Source organism: Cnephaeus nilssonii (assembly GCF_951640355.1).
Source record: "Cnephaeus nilssonii genome assembly, chromosome: 19".
In the NCBI taxonomy this organism is placed as follows: Eukaryota; Metazoa; Chordata; class Mammalia; order Chiroptera; family Vespertilionidae; genus Cnephaeus; species Cnephaeus nilssonii.
In genome coordinates this window covers 1,679,126-1,700,408 of record NC_137090.1, presented here as the reverse complement: position 1 = coordinate 1,700,408, position 21,283 = coordinate 1,679,126, and the positions used below count along the sequence as shown (strand labels likewise).

Below are 21,283 nucleotides of genomic sequence, written 5' to 3'. Positions count from 1 at the left end.
CCGCACTCTCAGTGATTCAGCAGAGAGGGGGCGGGCGGAGAAGGGAAAGGTGGGCTGAGCGCGGCCCCTCACACCCGCCCGGCTCTGCGTCCTGATTTAAAGAGGCGCCTGCGGGGTTCCTCCTCCCCACAGTGAGTGGCAGCAGCTGCAGGCACCGCCTCCGCCCGGAGCGGAGTCCCAGGCCCCCCGCCCCCCCGCGCCCTCCGCAGACCCCGGGATGGGAGGGAGCCCAGGCGGCGTCCCTCCCCAGCCGCTGTCACGCTGGGAAGTCCTTCTGGGGGCAGCCCCCGGAACCCGCCCCCAGGACCCTCGCTGGCCTTAGCCCATCTGAGGCCACACAGAGCGGTCACCTGTGTCCCCTGAAGGCCCATCCTCAGGACACAGTGCCTGCCGCCCAGGCCTCCCTCCTCCGGGCACACAGCTCACACCTCCTCAGACAGTCCCCTGGCACACGGTGGGCACCTCCAGAGTGAGCCTGCGTCCCAGGGCGGCCCGGGCCAGCGTCTGCCTTCCCCACTCGGGGTGAACCTCTGCTCACACAACCCAAACAGCACTGGCTTCCCAGGGCGGCCCCTGGGTGGAGGGGGACTGCCTCCCGCTGGCCGGGACACCCCTGGCTGACACCTAGTTAGCGACAGCACCTCCAGCTTGGACAACACATTGGGTCACTGTTATGGACTGAGTGTGTCCCTACAGATTCACATGTTGAAATACCCCCAACGTGATGGCCCCTGGAGCGGGGCCTTGGGAGGGGATCGGGTCGCTTGAGGTCGAGAGGGTGGGGCCCCGTGAAGGGATTAGTGCCCTTAGAGGACACGGGGAGGGGTCTGTAGCCGGAGGGGGCCCTCACCAGGACCAGCCGCGCCGGCACCCGGACCTCGGACGTCCCACCTCCAGACCGTGAGCAACAAACGTCTGTGTCTGCAGGCCGCTCAGTCTGTGCTCCGCTCTCGGCCTGAGGAACGGAGACAGGCCCCACACTGAACTGGCCAGTCAGCGCCGATGCCCGCAGACCGGAAATGCTGCCGCCTTCAGCCGCCCATCGGGATCAAGCCCACCGCCCCGGTGCTGAGCCAGCCCCCCGGCCTGCCGCCAGCCTCAGGACCAGAAGGCACCAGGTGTGGGCAGCCGGGCTGGCCAGGTGCCCACGTCTGTCTGCTCGTCTCCCCACCAGAGGCCGGCGTCCAGACGAGACCCGGCGGTTCCTCCCTCCCGGCGGCCCAGGGCACACGCCGCCCCCATCGCGGGCTCTGTCCCATGCGGACCCGGTGGTGTGGAGGCCACCTGTTCCCCTCCTCTCACCCCGCCTGAGCTCTCCCTCTGCCTGTGGCTCGCGCTGTGAGCAACACTGCCCCCCCCAACCCAGCCCCGAACCCCCAACCCCGGAGCAGGTGGGGCGGCCGGGAAGTAAGCATGAGAGAGACGCGGGTCCTGCTCTCTGCACCGTGACCCGCTCCCGCTCCCCGAAGCCGGATGATGAATTACTCTGGCCGAGCGGAACACGCCCGGGCCGGCCTCCGCTCCCGCTGTAATTAATGCCCCGGGGAACACACAGGCCCGGGGCTTTATACTTTCACGCACACATGCACACATGCGTGCACACGGGCTCTGCTTCAGCCCCCTCCAATCCCAGCTTAAGTGTTTCAGCACCAACCGCGGCTGCATAGACCCCGGGAGCCGCGCGTGGAGGCTGCGGGGACCCTCCCCAGGCCCGGGCAGAACTGAGAGCCGAAGCTGGCTTCCGGCAGGCAGGGCGGCCCTGCGGTGCGACGCGGCTCTGGTCTTCGAAGAAACGTCGGTGGTTTGGGTGAACCCTTGGTGGTTAGTGTTTTGGGCATCTTCCCCTCCCCAGCCCTCCTTCTCTCTTCACTCAGGGACAGCCTGAGTGACGCACTGGCCCGAACCCCCACGTGCGTGCGTATCGGGGCCGGACAGCCCACCGCCCTGACCACCGACAGCTTTCCCAAAGGGCACGCTGGTCCGGGGCTCTGTGGGTGTGGCCGGGGCGGCATGGAGGGGAAGGGCTCAGAGACCCACACTCCAGCCAGACAGGGACCTCCCGGGGCCTGGAGCAACGGGCACGCTCGGAGGGTCTCGCCGTAGCCGTGGGGTCATCAGACGGGGAGGAAACACGGCCCGGGTCCCAACTAACAAACCTTAAACCTACGCTCTGAGAGGACCGAGTCACGCAACTTCCCCCCAGAACAAAGCACAGGAACGTTCACAGGAACAAATGTAGCCGGCGCCCGGGGGGCACACTTGGCCACGCCCAGCGTCCCATCAAAGGCACGGGGGACGCAGGGACACCTAAGCCACAGGGGGAGAACGAAGCGTTTGAACGGACACCCAGCGAGCAGGAGCAGACCCGGACCGTCAGACAGTCATCGCTAGATCCCGTTCGTCCTGAGTTAAGTGGAGACACCTCTGCAGAGCCCGCACCTGATGAACCACTTGTGTCCGGGTACAGAGAGGACCCCGCCCCCAAGCTCAACAGCACAGCGATAAAGCCAACACCCCGGTAAAGAACGCAGGTACAGCCCTAACTGGTGTGGCTCAGTGGATAGAGCATCCGCCTGCGGACTGAAGGGTCCCGGGTTCGATTCTGGTCAGGGGCATGTACCTCGGTTGCGGGCACATCCCCAGTGGGGTGCGTGCAGGAGGCAGCTGGTCGATGTTTCTAACTCTCTATCCCTCTCCCTTCCTCTCTGTAAAAATCAATAAAATATTAAAATATATTAAAAAAAAAAAAAAGAATGCAGGTAGAGATTTGCCCAGACACTCCACCCAGCCAGTCTCTCACACTGCTCCCCACAGCTCCCCAGGCTGTGACCCCCCCCAGGCTGTGACCCCGCCCCCCAGGAGAGCCCGGGGCCGCACAGCTCTGGGGTCAGAGTTCGTCATTCATGCAACACACATGGATCGTGTCCAGGCGGGAGGGCAGAGCGCGTCCTGCCCCCCAGGTGCCACCACAGGGACCCTGGGCCGCCATCGCCTGGCCTCGGGGTGCAGGCCCCTCCGGCGGGTGTCGGATTGCGCTGAGGCGGCTGTTCTCTCCGCAAACCAAAGGCCCGGCCCGCCAAGCGGTCCCCGCGGAGCCGCCCGCCCGCCGCGGCGTTCCCGTCCTCACTCAGCGGAAAAGGAGCCGCGGGGACCGGGCCGGGCGGCCGTCCAGCTCCCCTGGCTGCGGGTCTTGGCGGCCGGCCCCGCTGTTTCTTTAAAAGCCGCTGCCCGGGTCCGAGCCAGCCCGGCGGCGCTCAGAGCCACCAACGCCGCAGCGCTCCCGCCCTGGGCTGGGCCCCCCGCGCCCTGGAGGGCGCCCTGGACACGCCACGTCGGCCGGCCTCACGCAGAGGGCCCGGCCGGGGCGGGGAGCGCGGCCCCGGGGCAGAGGCGGGCGGGGCCGGGGGTGCTGGGTGGGCACTGCCCTGTGGCTGGGGCAGCACCGAGGGGGCGGGGAGCTGAGGGACCCACAGCAGCACGCACGCAGCACGCACGCAGCACGCACGCAGCACGCACGCAGCACGCACGCAGCACGCACGCAGCACGCACGCAGCACGCACGCAGCACGCACGCAGCACGCACGCAGCACGCACGCAGCACGCACGCAGCACGCACGCAGCACGCACGCAGCACGCACGCAGCACGCACGCAGCACGCACGCACATGACCCGGGCGCCGCCCTCCTCTGGGAAGCGGACAGTCTCATCGCCGGAGCACATGCCCAGAAACCGCACTGCGCATGCCCCCAGGACGGTCAGAACCCGCCTCCGCCCGCCCCACCGAGGACAGTCACAGCGGAGGCTGGAGCCGGGCTCCGAGAGGGGCCTGCCGAGTCCCCGGAGCCGGCGGGGGTCCCAGGAGCACCCCCGGACGGTAGGGGGCACCCCCGGACGGTGGGGCGCCCCGCCTGGCGCCTGCGTGCCCTGTGACCCCTGGAAATTCACCGCACCCCGAGGAACGCCACGCAGGACTTCCCCTCCTCTTCCGGGAAGGGGGCACCGGCTGCGCAGGACGCACACCCGGGGGTTCGCCCGCCGCCGGCCCCGCTGGCCCGGTCCCTAAGCCCGGGGCGAGCTCCTCACCCGGAGGGCCTCGGTGTCCCCATCTGCAAAGCGGGGGCATGGCCCTGGCGAGGCCCCGACGGGAAGAGGCCTCAGCGACACCTGGCCTGACCGGGGACGACTCACCCCGTCGGGCGGGCGGGCGGGCGCCTCCTGCGCGGTGAGCGGGCGCTGCGTTCCGGGTCGGAGCCCTCGGCACAGGCCGCACCGAGGGGAGCCTTGTCCCTGGGTGCGGGCGGGGGAGCCCGGGCCGCTCGTGGGGGCTCCTGCGTGGCTTGGGCGCCCAGCCCGCCGTCTTCGGGGAGAGGTGGACGGCAGAGACGGCGTGGACGTGCCGAGCATCTCCTGGCCCGGCCCTTCCCCTCCCGCCGGAAGCGCCGCTCCCTTCTCCGCTGACACCTCGGTCAGCGTCTCCCCCGCTCTCCCGGCAAAGGTGCTCTCGGCCCGGCCTCTGCCTCCGGGGCGCGGCCTCGGGAGCCGACCAGGAACCGTGGAAACCGGAGTCTGGGCCGGCCCGGCAGGACCCGGGGGCTGACACGGGCCCCTCCCGGCCCAGGCCTTTCCCGAAGTCGGGCGGCAGCAGAGGCGGCCGGTCCCGTTCCCGCGTCCCACTGCCCGCACCCCGGCCCAGAGCCGGGGAGCCCCTTCTCGAGACGAGGGGCTGCCTCCCCGAGGAAAAGGGCCTCTTTATCTGTTTACATCCAGTGTGGGCATAACCTGAAACGGGCCATTAAAGGTTTAATGTTTAATTTATAGCTGCTTTCTCTGGCGGGGTGTCCAGGCACAATGTCAACATTTTTAATTAAATGAAATTTCTTTTTATCGCAAAGACATACACGAACCAGTTCACCTCCTCCGTGATGTGCGGCCTGGGGCGGCGTCACGGGGGAGGGGACCCGGGAGGAGGGCGGTCCCAGGTTTCAGGTCCCGGCCGGGGTCTGTGCCCGCTGGGGAGGCAGCCGCCCCACGAAGGCCCAGCGGTGTGGCTGGTGGTGGGAGGCGCCCAGCGGTGTGTTGAGCCCCCGTCCCAGACGTCTGACACACGGATGCACCTTTGAGGACCCCAACGACGTCAGGCAGGGGGGACTCTCGCGGACAGAGCCCAGACAGGGCCCCGCACAGGCCACAGGGGAGTGGGGGAGCTCACTGTGGGGCTGGCTGATTCCCAGACCCACGTTCTGTCCTCTCCGCACGCAGCCCCCCGAGGACGGGCTTGGGCAGGAGCCTGCTCCCCACCGTTTCCTGGTCATCGGTGACGAAGGGGGTGTCCTGGGCGCCAGGGCCGGTGGGAGGTGCCTCACCCACCCCTGCGGTCACTCCAGGTGGGGCCTGGATGGGACCTGTGTCCCCAGGGCTCTGCACCCCCAGCAGGGACCGTCGGCCCGGCCCGAGGGACGCCGGCCTTCCTGTGGGCCCACCACGGGCTCTGCTGACCCCCTGCCCCTCCTGCTGCCTGCCTGCCCCGCCCTCCTTAGCCAATCCCCTGACACTGGACCTCTGACCAGGACTTTCCTGCGGGTCCTGCCCAAGCCCACACCCTCCCAGCCAGTCTGGTCCCGGTCCGGACCCAGGAGAGGAAGCGGGCAGCCGGGTGACAGTGTGGTTGGGGGCGGGGCAAGAGGAGGATGCAGCAGCCCAGAGCGGGATCAGGGGGGACGGTGCCCAGACCCGAGGTGAGGCCCCGCCCTGCCAGTGCCCCGACACCGTGACACTGAGTGACACGTGGGCACGCCAGCATCTGTCCTGTGACAGCCGTTCAAAGTCGTAACCTCACGGGGCACGGCCACGCCCCCAGCTCCCCACCGGGCGCTGTCCCAGCTGCACGAGGGGCGAGGCGTGTTCCCGTGGCCCCGGGAGGAGTGAGAGGGCCGGAAGCTGAGGCTGGCAGAGCCGCGGCCTCTAATGGGCACTTCCCCTCCCTGGGCGGTGCGTCTCCGGGGAAGGCGGGAAGACGCTGACTCAGCAATGCAGGGCGGCCCGGCGGGCTCAGCAGCCAGCACCAGCCTGGCCTCGGGGCCCAGCGCCGCTCCCACCCCAGGGCACCGGAGGCTCCGGGGCGGGCTGGCTGGGTGCCTCCCTCCCCTCCTCCACCTCCCCCAGAGAACCCGGGAGAGGAAGCCCCTGCCGGACGCCATGGGGGGGGTGGGGACAGGAGCTGCTGGGGCTGACGCAGAGTCCAAACCAAGCCTCCGACTTCCATCTCTGCTTCGGGCCGGGGCGCCCGCACCCCCCGCCTGCCAGCGCCAGGGACGGGCTCAGCTGCCATCCCAGCAGCCTCAGGGGCTGAGGTTCCTGACACCCCACAAACTCCCGGTCACTGTCCTCTGAGAATGTGGGGAGCAGTTTGCAATGCGGGGACCTCCCATGGTCCAGAGGAGGGGGCTGGCTGGCGGACCCGCACCTGTGGTCCCAGCCTGGGACGCCCCCCCCCCCCAGCCCCTCCGCCCGGGAGGTCAGAGGCTGTGGGCTCGGCTCCTTCTTGCGGGAGGCGAGCGCGGCCTCCGGGGCCTCCGTTCCCATAAACCGGCCCCTTGTGCCTCGTGTGAGTCCACCTTAATTCCAAAGCTAAATAGCGCGGAGGAGACGTTAGAACAAAACACGCACCCTACCCAGAGCGCCATGCTGGGCGGCCACGCTCCCAGCGCCGAGGCCGATGGCTCTGCGATGGCGCCGCGCCACTCACTAAAAGCCCGAGTGTCCCCAGATCAATAATTCATTCACTTTAATGAGATCAGCACTTGGAGAGCTAATTGCAAACCTGCTCAGTTACCCCGGCCCGGCCCAGCCCTCCTGCTAATCGCAGGCCGAGGCTGTGTGTGGGGGGGGTCTCGGGTGGGAGGCACCTGCTGTCACCTCCCCCTTCCTTCTAAGAAAGAGAAAGAGGTCTTGGGGGGTGGGAGAAGGTTGGGGAGCCCACACACTTTGCTCTGTCGTCCAGCTGGCCGTGAGGAAGTGGGGTGCCCCCGACGCCACCCCGTGAGCCCGCCGGTTGACCTGCCCCTTCCGCTGGGAGGGGGAGTCCCCAGGAAGCCGAGATGCAGGACTGCATGCTGTCGCCAGCACTGGGCGCCTCGAAGACCTGTCCTCGGGCCTCCGAAGACCTTGGCCGTCTGAGTGTGAGTCCTGAACCCGCGGCTGGCACCCGGGTACCCCGCACCTGACCAGGCTGCCAGGCACACAGCCCACCTGCTGGGAAGGAAGGAGGCAGCCGCCACTCCAGGCCACGTCCAAACACATGCCCCACAAGCGCAGCCCCCAGCCCTCGTGCCCTGGCCCCTGTGCCCCCGCGCCCCCACCCCCCGGGCCCCCAGCGCTGAACTTGGGTGACCACTCTTCCTAGTGGCTGCAGCTGGCTTTGCATTCCAACCCACAAGTCACTGCTCGAAACCAGAAACGTCACAATCCTCCTTCCTCGTCAGCTCGCCCTGCAGGTCAGGCTGCGCGAGGCGGGGCGGAGCCCGTGTGGTGCGAAGGCCGCTTCCTGCGCAGCCTTCCCCAGAGCACTGCCCGGCGCCCGGAGGGGCCGAATGGCATGGCCCAACCCGGCACCCCGGCGCCCGTCCCGAGCGGAGTCTGCCCCGCAGGACCTGTGTGGTGAGCTGTTCTGTGTGGTGAGATGTTCCGGGTGCCCAGCCCTCCCCTCCCTCCCCCCCCCGCCCCGCCCCGGGCCAGGGCCACTGCCCGGAACAGAGGCTAATGGGAAAGGTCACGGCGGGTGGAGGGTCATCGCCTGGAGAGAGCCTCTTCTGTTTCTGAGAAGCAGGCACGGCGCAGATCAGCCTCATCTGCAGGCGATGGGTGGGGGTGGGGGTGGGGGAGGGGGTGGGGGAGGGGGTGGGGGAGGGCTTTTAGGGCCCCGGAGAGAGGCTGCTGGGCAACCTGGAAGGGAAGAGCTCAGTGGACTCAGAAGGACCTGGAGGGCAGAGCGGGGAGGTGTGAGCACGCAGACACGGCTCCCTGTGCCGAGCGGGTGGAGAGTGCTCCCTGCAGACACGGCTCCCTGTGCCGAGCGGGAACCGGAACCAGGGGCTCGCCCTCGGCCGGCACGCGGGCTGCAGGCCCGAGCAGGCTCTCGGTGGGCGGCCCTGGCCCCGGGAGGCTCGGTCCCAGCGCACTGGGCCTGCGGTGAGGTCAGCGGGAGCGGCTCCCGGTCCCGTGCCCTCCGGGGACAGATGCCGGCGGAGAGGGAAAGCCAGGGGGCGAGGGTTCTGGTCGGCATCGCAGGTTCGTTCTCAGGGTAAATCTCGGCCGTTCCCCAGCCCCGAGGCCCCCTGCTCCGGCGCGGGGAGCCGCCACGACCCACACCCGCAGACCCCCCGGCCCAGGGACACGGCCTCCTGGGTCCCCGCCGCGGGGCTCACAGACGAGTGCGTTTCTCTGGGTCCCACCTCGGCCCCGCCCTGAGGGGAGCCACGGAAAGATCTCCGTGAATCACACGCGGGTGGAGCCGGACCCTAAGTTGGGTCAGCACGCCGCTGCTCACAGGGGGGACCCCGCGATCCTTGTTGCGTTCCGGGGCGACAACGTGCCCACTGGCCACGGGAGAGGCCAGGCCGGCCCTGCGGCCGCCGAACCGGAGCTCCCACGGGACAGAACGCGCCCGCGCCCGCGCCGCCTCCTCCCGTCCTTTTAGGGGTCCTGGTGCTGAGGCCGTGGGGCAGCGGCCGCACCGAGGATCGGGCAGGTAAGCGGCACCGGGAGGGCGGGGGGGGGCATCAGCGGCCGCGCCCCGAGAACGAGCCCGTGTCCGCTCCGGGTGGCTGCCACCTGGCTGAGCGGGCTCGGGCCTGAGCCCGGGGGGTGCCCTGCCCGGGGCTGAGGGGCTCTCCCGGGCTCCCCTGGGGGCGTCCTCCCCGGGGCCTGCGGCTCAGGGAGGCGTGCAGCTCGGCAGACACCCGGGCTGGAGCGAGGACGCAGCCGCGGGCTTTCCCGTGGTTTCCCCCGGTGCCTCTCCCGGCTCAGCACGCTGGAGGGCCAGCAGGTTCAGGGCCGCTCCGCGGGGACGTGGGGTGTTACAGGCGCTTTGTCAGTTCCGGGGCGCTTCAGATTCACGCCATTTGTTCGGAGCTGAAAGGCACGCGGGCGGCTTTCTGCTGACGCAGCGCCCTCTCTTCCCGGTCGGTGTTACCCGTTTGCGGAGGCCCGCACCTGGCGGAGAATCCCACCCAGACGCCGGAGGCAGGGGCCGCTCTGAGCCTCGGCGAGCCCCACCCCCCCCAGGCTGCACAGGTGAGGCCCGCGGGAGGCGGACCACAGATGCCAATGCCGCCTCCCCTGCCGAACCAAAGCCTAAGCCATTCCCCACTCACCACATCTAGGATGGCGCCCCACACACGGCAGAACCCGTGTAGGGGGTGGATGCACCCACGCACACTGCGGTGGGGTGCGAGGTGCTCCCCACAAAATGTGTCCAAGGCCTAACCCACAACCTGCACCCGGGACCTCACAGGGAGAGAGTCTTTGCAGATGCAGTGAAATTGGGGCCTGAGAGGAGGCTGTCCTGGGTCTGGCTGGGCCCTCCATCCAAGGACTGTGTCTGTGAGGGGGAGGGGAGGGAGGGGGGAGAGGGGAGGGAGAGGGGAACGAGAGGGGAGGAGAGGGGAGGGAGAGAGGGGGAGAGGGGAGGGGGGGAGGGGGAGAGGGGAGGGAGATGGAAGAGCCGAGAAGAGGCCGAGGGAAGACAGACACAGGCGGAGACTGGAGAGATGGAGCCACAAACCCCGGAGCGCCTGTGGCCCCGGAACCTGGAAGAGGCAGGGAGGACCCCCCACAGACCTGGGGGGGGGGGGGCCTTGCCACACTTGCTCCCAGACTTCTGGTCCCCAGAGCTGGGGGGGGGGAGTTCATGTGTCTCCTTTGTGACAGCCTGTTACAGCGGCCACAGGAAGCTCATCCACACCATCTGGCCTGGGGCTTAATCCTGGCCTTCCCCAGCGCCCCCACCCGCCGGTCCTGGGTCCCCCTCCCCTTCCCCAGCGAATCCGGGGGGCCCCGTGTATGGTTCGGCCAGGTTGTCACCCCTGCCCTGGGGGACCCTGGTCCAGGAGGAGGCAGATCTGTGCAACAATTAAAAACAGTGGCGAGCCCGGCCGGCGTGGCTCAGGGGTTAAGTGTTGGCCTGTGGACCAGGAGGTCACGGTTTGATTCCTGGTCAGGGCACAGGCCGGGTTGTGGGCTCACCGATCCCCAGTGGGGGGCGTGCAGGAGGCAGCTGATGAATGATTCTCTCTCATCATTGATGTTTCTCTCTCTCTCCCTCTCCCTTCCTCTCTCAAGCCAATAAAAATACATTTAAACAAACAAACAAGAACAGCGGCGAACCCGTCCAGAAAGCAGCCGTGCGCGAAGGACCACGAGCAGAGCGACAACAATTCCAGCAACAAAGCCGCTGCCCTCGCCTGCGGGAACCCTCCCGGCCACGCGGCCCCGGGAGCTGTGCGGTCTTTGAATTGAGCAGCGGTTCCTCCCGAAGGGCCCTGGGGGTCACAGCTACCAATGGTCTGCAGGGGGTTCTGGAGCAGCCGGCCTGGGGCTCAGAGCCTCACCGTTAACGAGGGTTTAACCCCCAGCGAGACCGTCCTCCCTCCCGCCCCCTCCGCTCCGAGGTCTCGCGGGAAGGACTCAGCAAAGGCGGCTGGAGCTGCGGGTGAGCGATGCCACGGCTGCCAGGCACCTCCTGGGAGTAACTGTGCCGAGCGCTCGGCCGTCCCAGGGCCGGCTTCCTCACGGACACAGGAGCCATCGGACTTCATTACCCCCCCCCCCCCACTCGGGCTGTGACTTCCAGCGATGCCACCTGCCCCCGCCCCCGCCCCCCGGGCCATGTCAGCGACTTTCCAACTTCCAGAAAGGACTCGCCGTTCCGAATCCCTTTCAAGGTCCCGCTGTTTTCCAGGAGCTCATCCCAGTAGGTGAGTCCCTGGAGACGGCTTCCCCTCTGCCCCTCTGCTCCCCCCACCTCTGACCCTGATGCACCATCGGTGACCTCAGCTCCCAGGCCACGGCCACGGCCACGCCTGCTGGAAACCGCATGACGCTGGGATGATCATCAGCGTTTCCCTCCGCACAGGCAGCCTCTGCCCGCGGCCCGGGAGCTGGGCGTGCGGTGGGGCCTCGGTGCCCTCCCTGCGCCCCAGGGCCTCTCCCGGGAAGGCCCCTCCGCTGGGACGCGAGCACAGCCTCCCAACGCCGGGAAGTGGATGCCTCGGTGTCTGCACAGCTCAGCGTGGCTGCCACGGCCGATTTTGTCACCTGACGTGCTTCTGTGTGGAGCCCGTCCCTGGGCTGTGGGGAGGCCCCTGTCTGCGGGGAAACGGGGTTCACACCATCCCAGCTCCGTCCCCCACTCTGTCCCCATCTCCTGACAGAGGGGGGCTGCAGGGGCCGCGCGCCCCCTGGGGTAGAGAGAGCCACCTCCTGCCACGGAGTGGCCTGGCCCTGCCCTCCGGGGGGGCTGCCGGCCGGCTCCAGGCCCCTGCTTTCAGCCTGGTCCCCCCCCCCCGCCCGCACCCCCCCTCCCCCGCACTGTCCGGATCCCGCACCCTGAGGCCTCGAGGACTCGGCCGGGGTGGGGCCGCTGGGGCTCACTCTGCACCGTGAGCTGTAAACACAGATACAAGCATCGCACTTTGGTTTAATATTTAATACAACCGGGTTAATATGCTCCCGGCTCATAAATAACCATCAGCGAGGCTCCAACTGTGCTGGTGGGATCCGCCTCGTGACTAATTTAAAGGCCAGAAGACATTCCCGCACCCAGCTCCCCGCAACGCCCTCAACCACCCCGCAGCCCGTCTCTGTGGTCAGAACGACGGGGTGGGGTCTGCCTCGGAGGGGACGGCTCGCCCTGGGCCCTCTCTCCCCAGCACGAGGCCTGGCGCGGCGGGGAGCTGGCAGGCTGCCCGCGCGGGGCCCCGGACAGCGTCCCGGTCAGGGGGCAAAGCCCGTCCTGAGGGTCATGTCTGGGGCGGGGCTGGGGGTGGCGCTGCCTGCAGGGCACAGTGGGCGGGCGCATGGACACACCCATTTCCGGGCTCATGGGACACCGTGTGCGAATCAGAAGTCCTGGCCCTGCCGCCCCGGGCAGGACTCTCCAGATGACGCTGCCCCGAAAGCTCAGGGCGCGGTGACCCCTGCAGGCTCTGGGGGTTCTGCCCAAGCCACCCTAGGGTGCCCCTGGGGAGGGCGGGGACCCCCCAGCTCAGGGCACGCGGACTGGCGGGCTCTTGTGTGGAGGAGCCTGGCCGCAGACACACAGACCCGGCGTCAGGGCCTGTGGCGGTCACGTTCCCGGATGAGACAGGGTCGCCCCCGAGGTCGGAGCCATGGGCCACTGGGCTCCAGGGTCCGTCCCTGCTGATCCCGGCTTCCCTCTCCCGCCCTGAGGCTGGCACAGAGCAGGAGCCAGGCCAGGCTCCGCGTGTGTGTGTGTGTGTGTGTGTGTGTGTGTGTGTGTGTGTGTGTGGCGGGGGGTTAGGGACGCAGCTCAGTTGACACGGGGCACGACAAAGCTCACGCTTGCCGCGGTCCCGGGAGGGATTCTTGCGAGTGGTTAGCGGGTGGGATCTGGGACGGACGCGCGCACCCCTCTCTACGGGCCTGGGAGGCCAGGCCGAGGGAAGCAGGGATGTTCCGGAGGAAGGCGACTGCGTCAGAGACGCTCTGGTGGCGACAAGGCGGACGGACGGCGTCCATTCTGTGCATCTCATTGACGCCCAGGGCTTCCTCTCTGAGCTGGAAGACGGGTGGGCGGAGTGGCTCCCCAATGTACCCCCCCCCGGGTTCCCTCTTCTCCCGGGGACCTCGGGGCTTGGAGAGGAATCTGCTGGGGCGAGGCAGGTCCTCAGGGGGGGTCAGCCCCCCACCTCCCGCTGTCTAGAAAGCTAGAAGGTTGTGCTTGCCCAGGCCCTCCCCTGCTCCCCACCCCCTCCTGGGCCCCGAGGGCACAGCAGTTACGGTGCGGTGCTGCGGGCTGGGGAGGGCAGGGCCGCGGTACACGGCCGCCTGTGGGCACGGACGAGCGCTGCTGAGCTGGCCACTCGAGTCTCAGGGACCTTGCTTTGGCGTCCCGCCCCTCCCCCACCGCCCGCGAAGAGGCCCCAGAGTGCTTGCTGGGCGGGAACAGGAGACGGAGGTCTCAGAAGCCACTTCCTTTTTACGAGGCCGCTCTCATTAACGCCTTACGTGTATACGCCGTCCCCCAGCCTCTCAGAGCCACACGAAGCCGCTGCCTCATTTGATCCTCCCGACAGCCCCAGCATCCCCATTTCACAGGCGAGGAAACTGAGGTCAGCAGGCCAGCTCCCCGCATCCCCATTTCACAGGCGAGGAAACTGAGAACTTGGGGAGGTCAAGACTCGCCCAAGGTCACACGGGGGTCAGCAGGAACCGTCCCAGGTTCTTGTCTGCTGCTCACCCCAAGTCACTCTGTGGGTAACCCGCCGCTTTGGGGGATGGCGACGAGGCGGGAGGGCCACCTGTCACCATGGTGTGCGTCAGGGGCAGGAGACGAGGCCCACGGCCAGGGCTGTGGGGTCCGTCCGGGGGAGGGCCTCAGCCCAGGGCTGCTCCAGGACGGAGAAACGAGGCAGGGCTGATGGGAGCCTCGGCCGGCACGGGTGGGCCTCACACGGGAGGCAACGTCATGGTCTCACACGCAGCCACCCATCCAGCGACCAGGACAGGCCAACATCCAGAGCGCAGGCTACGAGGCTGCCCACGGCGGCCTCACGCGGTTAGCAAAGCAACGCAGTGGGGGGTATCCTACCAAAGGCCCGTGCGCATGCACACGTGACCCACGGACCGACAACAGGGCGGGAAGGTCGGGGGCAGGGGGAGGGCTGGAAGGGGTCCATGGGGGAACACAGGGACATGTGCAATAAGGGCTTTTTAAACATAAATTTTTAAAAAAAGGAAAGAAAAGCAAACCGAAGCAACTCACTCGTCTCCAGCAAGTCGCCGCTTTTTCTTAACGGCTCCCCCACTCTGTAAGCCCCCCTCCACACACACACACCCCCACCACGCACACACACACACCCACACACACCCCCATACACACACACACACACCCACACACCCCCGCCGGCAGAAGGGAGGCCGAGGGCAGCGTGGCAGGTCCGATCAGGAACCCCTGCCCGCACATCCCGCACCTCACACCCCTCACGCCGGAGACGCCTGGCTTCTCCCAAACAGGAAGAGACACGGGATGCGGAGAGCAACGCGTCAGCACCACGGACAGCGGCCGCAGGGCGCCTGGGGGCCGCCCCTCCTGGCTCCGGGCTCCAGGTCGGGGCTGGTGCCGTGGCCTCAGCGTGTCTGTGTCCGGCGCCTAGCAGCACTGGCACCCATTCCTCACCTGGAGCCGCAGCCACAGCCCAGGGAGGCTCCGGTCACGGCGGACCTGCCCCGTCGATCTGGAACCTGACGGCTCGCCACCAGTTTCCACTCCTCTCCGCGCGACCCTCCGTCCACTCGGACACCTTCCTAAGGTTCCGTCCACTCAGGTTGCCCCTGAGGCGGGTGAGGCTGAGGTTTGTGACGGGAGAGGCCGGGCCCGCTCAGCCTCTTTCTACCAAGAAAAGGGTGAGCACAGCTGTGCCCGAGCCCAGATCGCCTCCCCACCCGCTCCGGGGCCTTGGCGGAGGCTCCGTGCGCGAGGGAGCGGCCACCCGGACGGGCTCGGGTTAGGGGATCTTCTAGGAGGCCACGGTTTTATCCGGCGCCGGCGGCTGGGGCCCGGGAGACGCGCAGCGCGCAGGTAATTCTGCCGTGTGTGCACGGTGCATCCGCCACGCTGGGAACGCCTGTGGAGGCGTCCTGCCTGCCCACGGCACAGTCTCCAGACCCTGCAACTGGAGCGTGTTAAGGAGGAGACACGGCTGCTGCCGGGACTGATTTCCTAAATCGAGATTCGTTCTGTGGGGAGAGCAGGGGGGACTGGATGCGTACCGGGCGGGAGGGGGGCGGGGGGGAGGGCTGCTTGCGGCCCTGGCCTCTCCGTGCATTCTGGGCAGGAGCCAATTCCTTTCTGGCAAGTGGCTTCCAGCTCAGGGAACGGGGGAGGGGAGGGGGGCCCTGCCCCTGGGAAGTCGGAGAAGATTGGCTGACTCCAAGCTGAGAGCCGCGGGTCTGAGCCTGAGGGACGGCGCTGAGCACAGGACCCAGAGGTGCTGGTTTGCATGTTGTGTTTCCAAACATTCTTGCCACGTCACACGTGGTGCCCTGCCCGCCCCCCGGCCTCCCCACGGCACACCATGCCGGAGGGGAGCCACGGGCCAAGGGGCCGCTCCGGGCACGGCTCAGGGGTGAGCTGGCGTGTCCGTGCCCGGCCGAGAGCGGTGGAGTGCGAGGATAGCCAGCATGTCCGTGCTGGTCGGGCGACGGCCCTTTACCAGACGCTGGGGAGTGCGGGGTGCACGGCATGGGCGGGCGCGTGTGTCCGCCTGTCTGTCTGTCTGTCCGCCTGTCCGCCTGTCTGTCTGTCTGTCCGCCTGTCTGTCCGCCTGTCTGTCTGTCTGTCCGCCTGTCTGTCTGTCTGTCCGCCTGTCTGCGGCGGTGGGACCGTGCAGCTCTCTGTATACAGTCCTGAGTCGCGGCGTTCCCGGGAAGGGCCATCTCCATTTCCCCGCGTTCAGGTACAGCTGGTGGGGGGAGGTGCTGGGGCAGGAGTGGGGTGCTGGGAAGGGGCTGGTGGAGGGCGGAGGCCGAGCGAGCGAGGTGAATTAGAGAGACCTTCGTCGCGTTTAAGAGCAGTTCATTCCGCAGAGCGCTGACGCAGCCAGATCCGCCGCGCGGGGTGTATGGGGCTCCCCAGTGCGCAGACTCAAACAGAAAACACAAAAGAACTTTTCCAAAAATGACCTGCCATCAGCAAGATACTGTAACAAACTAACCCCCCCAAAAGGTTACCACTGTCCACACACACACACACACACACATGCACAGGCACACGCACACACACACACACACACACACAGAGTCTGATGGGAGTTTCTCCCTTGGTTTAGGGCATTTGCCTCACTACGTAATAACCACATCATGTCCGGAGTCATGCCGTGCTCCACACAAAAGTGCCAGACGAGCACGCAGACACAATGAGGGGGATGAGGGTGCCGGCAAGGGGCACCCCTGCATGAAGGGCGAGCCCCGGGCCGGGAGGAGGACAGTGGTCCTCAGGGGTCCCCTCCCCAGGGGGCTGGGCTCCCGGGAAAGGACCCAAGGAGGACCCTGTGCCCGGGCCAGCGGGTGCCTCCTCCGCAGCCACGTGGCACCAGCCCTCCCCCTCACGCCCCCCCCCCTCCTCCCCACCAGCTGGTTCTCTCCGGCTCCGGGACAGCGTCCCTGTCATTTCCACGTCCTCAGGGCCTGCGGCCTTCCTCGTCGGGCGCCCGAGCTCCCCCTTCTCCCCAAGGGGCCACGCTCGGGTCCGAGGCCTCCCGAGTTGGGGTCACGTCAGAGCTGAATGAGAGCGGCCCCAGCAGAGCCCTGGCCTCTGGGCTCCCGCTCAGGGGTTCAGTTGCTGCACCTCCCCGCTGTCCTAGGGGCCAGGGGCCTCCCATCGCCGGCTCCTCTGTGGCCAGGGTGCCCTCCGTCCATCCGGGGACCGGCCACTTGGCTGTGAGGGAACCTCGGTGCTGGAGGGGGGCGTCTGGCACATCCCAGGCCGGCCCCTGGGGGGGGGGGCCGCGGGAATCCGGCTCGCCTGGTCATGTGACCTCTGCAGCCAAACACCCGGGCACCTGGGCGCACAGGACACGGGGGCGTGTCCTTCCGGACAGAGGGGTCACAACACACCAGCCACACTGACCGTGTGCAGACTCCAGCCCGCCCAGGGGCCTTCAGAAAGCTGAGCCTTCGAGCCCTGGCTGGTGTGGCCCAGTGGATAGAGCGTCGGCCTGTGGACCGAGGGTCCCGGGTTCGATTCCGGTCAAGGGCACATGCCTCGGTTGCAGGCTCCGCTTTGGTCCAGCTCTGGTCAGGGGTCGTGCAGGAGGCAATCAATCGATGTGTTTCTCTCCCATCGATGTTTCTCTCTGTCTCTCCCTCTCTCTCTCCCACTCTCCCTAAGAATCAGTGGGAAAATACCCTCGGGTGAGGATTCACCAACAAACAAAAAAAAGCAAGCCGCGCCTTTGGTCAGGGCCACGGCAGCGGGCGGGGCATGGCGGCCAGGACGCGGCCAGTCCTCGGCTCCTGGCAGGAGCGGGCGAGCGTGGGAGGGTGAGGCCCGCCTCCTGCATTTCTGCGCCGCAGCTCTGCACCCGGAGAGCGGGGTGGGAGGACGCGGGTCCGGGCGGAAGAGGGTGAGAGGGTGGGTCCTGGCGGGGCTGCGACCCGAACCATCAGGGCAGCGACCTCAGTGGCCGGGCAGGCAGACGCGAGTGCCCGTCCTGGCGGCGGGTGGGTCAGCAGCGGTGGCCGCAGTGAGCACGGCGTCCTGCTGGCTGCGGCTCAGCGGGAGGCGGCCGCGGTGGCGGGAGCTTTGCTTGCAGTCAGCACTGGCCGCGGGCTCCCGCAGCAGGTGCAGCTGGGCCCGAGACGAGGCGGCGAGCGCAGAACACGGGCTAATAAATAAGGCCGCGAGCGGGACGGGGGTGGCTACAGAGACCAGAGAGCAGGACGTGGGGCGGGGGTACTGCTCCCGAATGAGTGTGTGTGAGTGAGTGTGTGTGTGTATGAGTGTACGTGAGTATGAGTGAATGTGAGAGAGTGAATGTGAGTGTGTGTAAGTTTGAGTGAATGAGTGTGTGTGAATGTGAGTGTGTATGAGTGAGAGTGAGTGTGAGTGTGTGGGTGAGTGTATGTGTGTGAGTGTGTGACTGTGTGTGAGCACGTGAATAATTGTGTATGACTGAGTGTGAGAATGAGTGTGTGTGTGAGTGAGAGAGCGAATATGTGTGTAAGTTTGAGTGAATGAGTGTGTGTGTGAATGTGAGTGTGTGTGTGTGTGAATGTGTGTATGAGTGTGAGTGAGAGTGAATGTGAGTGTGTGGGTGAGTGTATGTGTGTGAGCATGTGAATGATTGTGTATGACTGAGTATGAGACTGAGTGTGTGAGGGTGTGAGTGAGTGTGCGTGAGAGGTGAGGGAAGAGAAAGGCTCGCTGGGAAGTGAGTTTCTACATCAGGTCACCTTCCACCAGGCCAGGACCAGTGAGCAGAAACACCCCGCCCAGAGCAGCGCTGCTCACAACAGCCGAGGGCTGGGAGCCCCCCAGTGCCCACCGCTGGTGAGCGTAAAGGTGTTCTGGCACGTGCCCTGTGACGTGTGTATGTAACGTGGTTTGTGCCGTGGTCTGTGACGTGTGTGTATGTAACGTGGTTTGTGCCGTGGTCTGTGACGTGTGTGTATGTAACGTGGTCTGCGACGTGTGTGTATGTAACGTGGTTTGTGCCGTGGTCTGTGACGTGTGTGTATGTAACGTGGTCTGTGACGTGTGTATGTAACGTGGTCTGTGACGTGTGTGTATGTAACGTGGTCTGCGACGTGTGTGTATGTAACGTGGTTTGTGCCGTGGTCTGTGACGTGTGTGTATGTAACGTGGTCTGTGACGTGTGTGTATGTAACGTGGTCTGCGACGTGTGTGTATGTAACGTGGTTTGTGCCGTGGTCTGTGACGTGTGTGTATGTAACGTGGTCTGTGACGTGTGTGTATGTAACGTGGTCTGCGACGTGTGTGTATGTAACGTGGTTTGTGCCGTGGTCTGTGACATGTGTGTATGTAACGTGGTCTGTGACGTGTGTGTATGTAACGTGCTCTGTGACATGTGTATGTAACATGCTCTGTGACTGTGTGTATGTAACGTGGTCTGTGATGTGTGTATGTAACATGGTCTGTGATGTGGTCTGTGACTGTGTGTATGTAACGTGGTCTGTGATGTGTGTGTATGTAACGTGCTCTGTGACTGTGTATATGTAACGTGGTCTATGATGTGTGTGTGTGTAACGTGCTCTGTGACTGTGTGCACACATGTGCTGGGAACGCTCCAGAAGGGGGGGGGCGGGTGGAGTGAGCCCGGGTGGATCCACGGCAGCCCGAGCGCCGGAGGAGCCGGTTCTCACAGACGCTCTTCCCGCTCCGAGGGCGCCTCCGCCCCACCCACCCCCCCCCCGCCTCCCCGCTGTGGTGCGAACAGTCACCTGCTGATTCGTGTTTGGGAATCAGTCCTCCGTTCCGTAAAGTGCGGCACAGAGTTTTGGAAAACGGGTCAGCGGCTGACGCCTGCTTTGGAGCTGGGAAACCTACCCGGGGGGGGGGGGGGGTGTTAAGTAAATGATGGCGCTTCTACGCGATGAGATGATGTTCAGTCATCACGTGGAGGTGGGCCCCACCGGAGCACACGTCTGCGAAATACTGTGGGGCAGCAGCCACCCCAGGCTCCGGACCACGGCTGTGACACGAGTCCACCTGCCAGACGCCGCACGCCCTCTGCTTTTCTGGTCCGTTTCCACCCTGAGCACCTGCTGCCGCGTCCTGAGGGCTCGGCGCTGGGCCCTGACCGCGGCCTCCGCAGGTGCCCTCGGCCCGCAGCACCGAGGCCGGCCGCCCTGAGGCCTGGCACGGCGTCCTGGGGCCGGTGCACTCACACACCCCTGCCTGCAGGACACCCCAATCCCCCTCTTCCACAGGCTGTTTCTCACCCCATTTCTCCCAGTGGGGCCACACTCATTCCTCAGACACTGGCCGAGCCCCTGTGCGGGGGCAGGTGCCAGCCCCACGCGGCCTCGCTGCCAGCCGGTGCTGAGCCCGCGGGCCAGACGGGAGGAGGCCCAGCCTGGTAGGAGGCACGGATCCGGCTGTTGCTCATCCGTCATCCACCCTCCCAGGCAGACAAGGCTCCCGACCTCTGACCTCACGCACACGCCTCCAGGGCACATGGCCCCGTGAAATCAACCCACGCCTCCGCTGTGCGGCCCCCCCACCCGAAGGCCACACCGAGCCCTGTCCTCAGACCCGCCGGCTGGGCGCTGGGCCTGGTGGGGGTGGAGCAGGAGGCGGGTGACGGGAGCCCACGCCCCGCCCGGGCCCATCGGCCACGCTCGGGGAGCATCTGGGACAGAGTGGGCCAGGGCCTCTGGAAGGACTCTTCTTTGGAATTTGTTAACCCACTTCCTGCCCTGGCACCGGGAGCAGGGAGGGACCTCAGCCAGGCTGTTCATAGGCCAGGTCCTCCCGGGGAGCCCAGCGAGCTGGCGCGGACAGCCCAGGTGCCAAGCCCAGTAAAGGTCGCTAAGTCCGCCGGAATCCGGGCAGCGCCACGGCGGGCGGAGGGCGGGCCTGGGAGCTGAGCACCACCCGCCTGGTCTCCGCCCGCCCCGGCACTCAGCACTCTGCCACGTGCCGGAGCCGGGCCCGCTGCCCCGCGAGGTCCTGAGGTCACGTGTCCAGCCCAGGGCAGGCTCGTGGGAGACCCTGGGCAGCGGGGGAGGGACCCGCCAGGATGACACACAGCGCACAGGCCGCCCGTAAACTGAGCTTAATGAAAAGGCAGAGCAGGGATCGTGGGCAGCCCGAGGGTAATCAAAATTATTTACCTCCTCACCGCCCCTGCTGGCTGATCCTCTATTAATTATCTATGATACACTCGCCGGTGTGCATTTTGTGACGGGACCGGGAAGGGCAGGGGGAAAGCGCAACGGGTCCAGGAAGGACGGGGCGGGGTGGGCCCGCCTCTTTTCCGCAGGGCCCCCCAGCCCTCCAGGCCGCGTTCCCGCCCAGCCCGGCCTCCAGCCTCCGTGGGCCGGGATCGGAGAGCCAGCGGGCGGAGAGGAGAGAAGGCGCGGCCAAGGCACTCACCTCCTGCAGGCGGCTCCGGGACGGGCCCAGCCGAGGCCGCAGAGCAGCTCGGGGAAACGCGGCGGCTCCTCCCGGGCGGATCCGACTCCAGGCCGCGCTGTGGGGAGAGAGCACAAGAACAGCACCGTGTCATCTCCGCCCGCCCGGAGAGCATCACACGCCCCGGCCGTGCTCCAGGTAAAACACGGGCTAGCCCGGCCCCGGCCCGTGTGGCTCAGGGGATAGAGCATCGGCCTGCGGACCGCAGGGTCCCGGGTATGATTCCCGGTCAGGGCACAGGCCCGGGTTGCGGGCTCCATCCCCAGTAGGGGGTGTGCAGGAGGCAGCTGATCAACGACTCTCCCATCATTGGTGTTTCTCTCGCCCCCTCCCCCTTCCTCTCTGACATCAATAAAAAGTCCCAGGACCGAGCGTCAGGGGAGCGGCG

At 66.9% G+C, this 21,283-nt stretch overlaps 1 protein-coding gene across 1 annotated transcript in view; it reads right to left on the bottom strand.

Annotated features, from left to right (window-relative positions):
- RBFOX3 (RNA binding fox-1 homolog 3) overlaps positions 1-20,948 on the bottom strand; it is a gene marked incomplete at its 3' end in the record, with an annotated part of 86,886 nt that extends 65,938 nt beyond the window's left edge. The window contains exon 1 of the mRNA XM_079797785.1: positions 20,857-20,948. The remainder of the gene's footprint in view (positions 1-20,856) is intronic.
- Between the last annotated feature and the right edge of the window lie 335 nt (positions 20,949-21,283).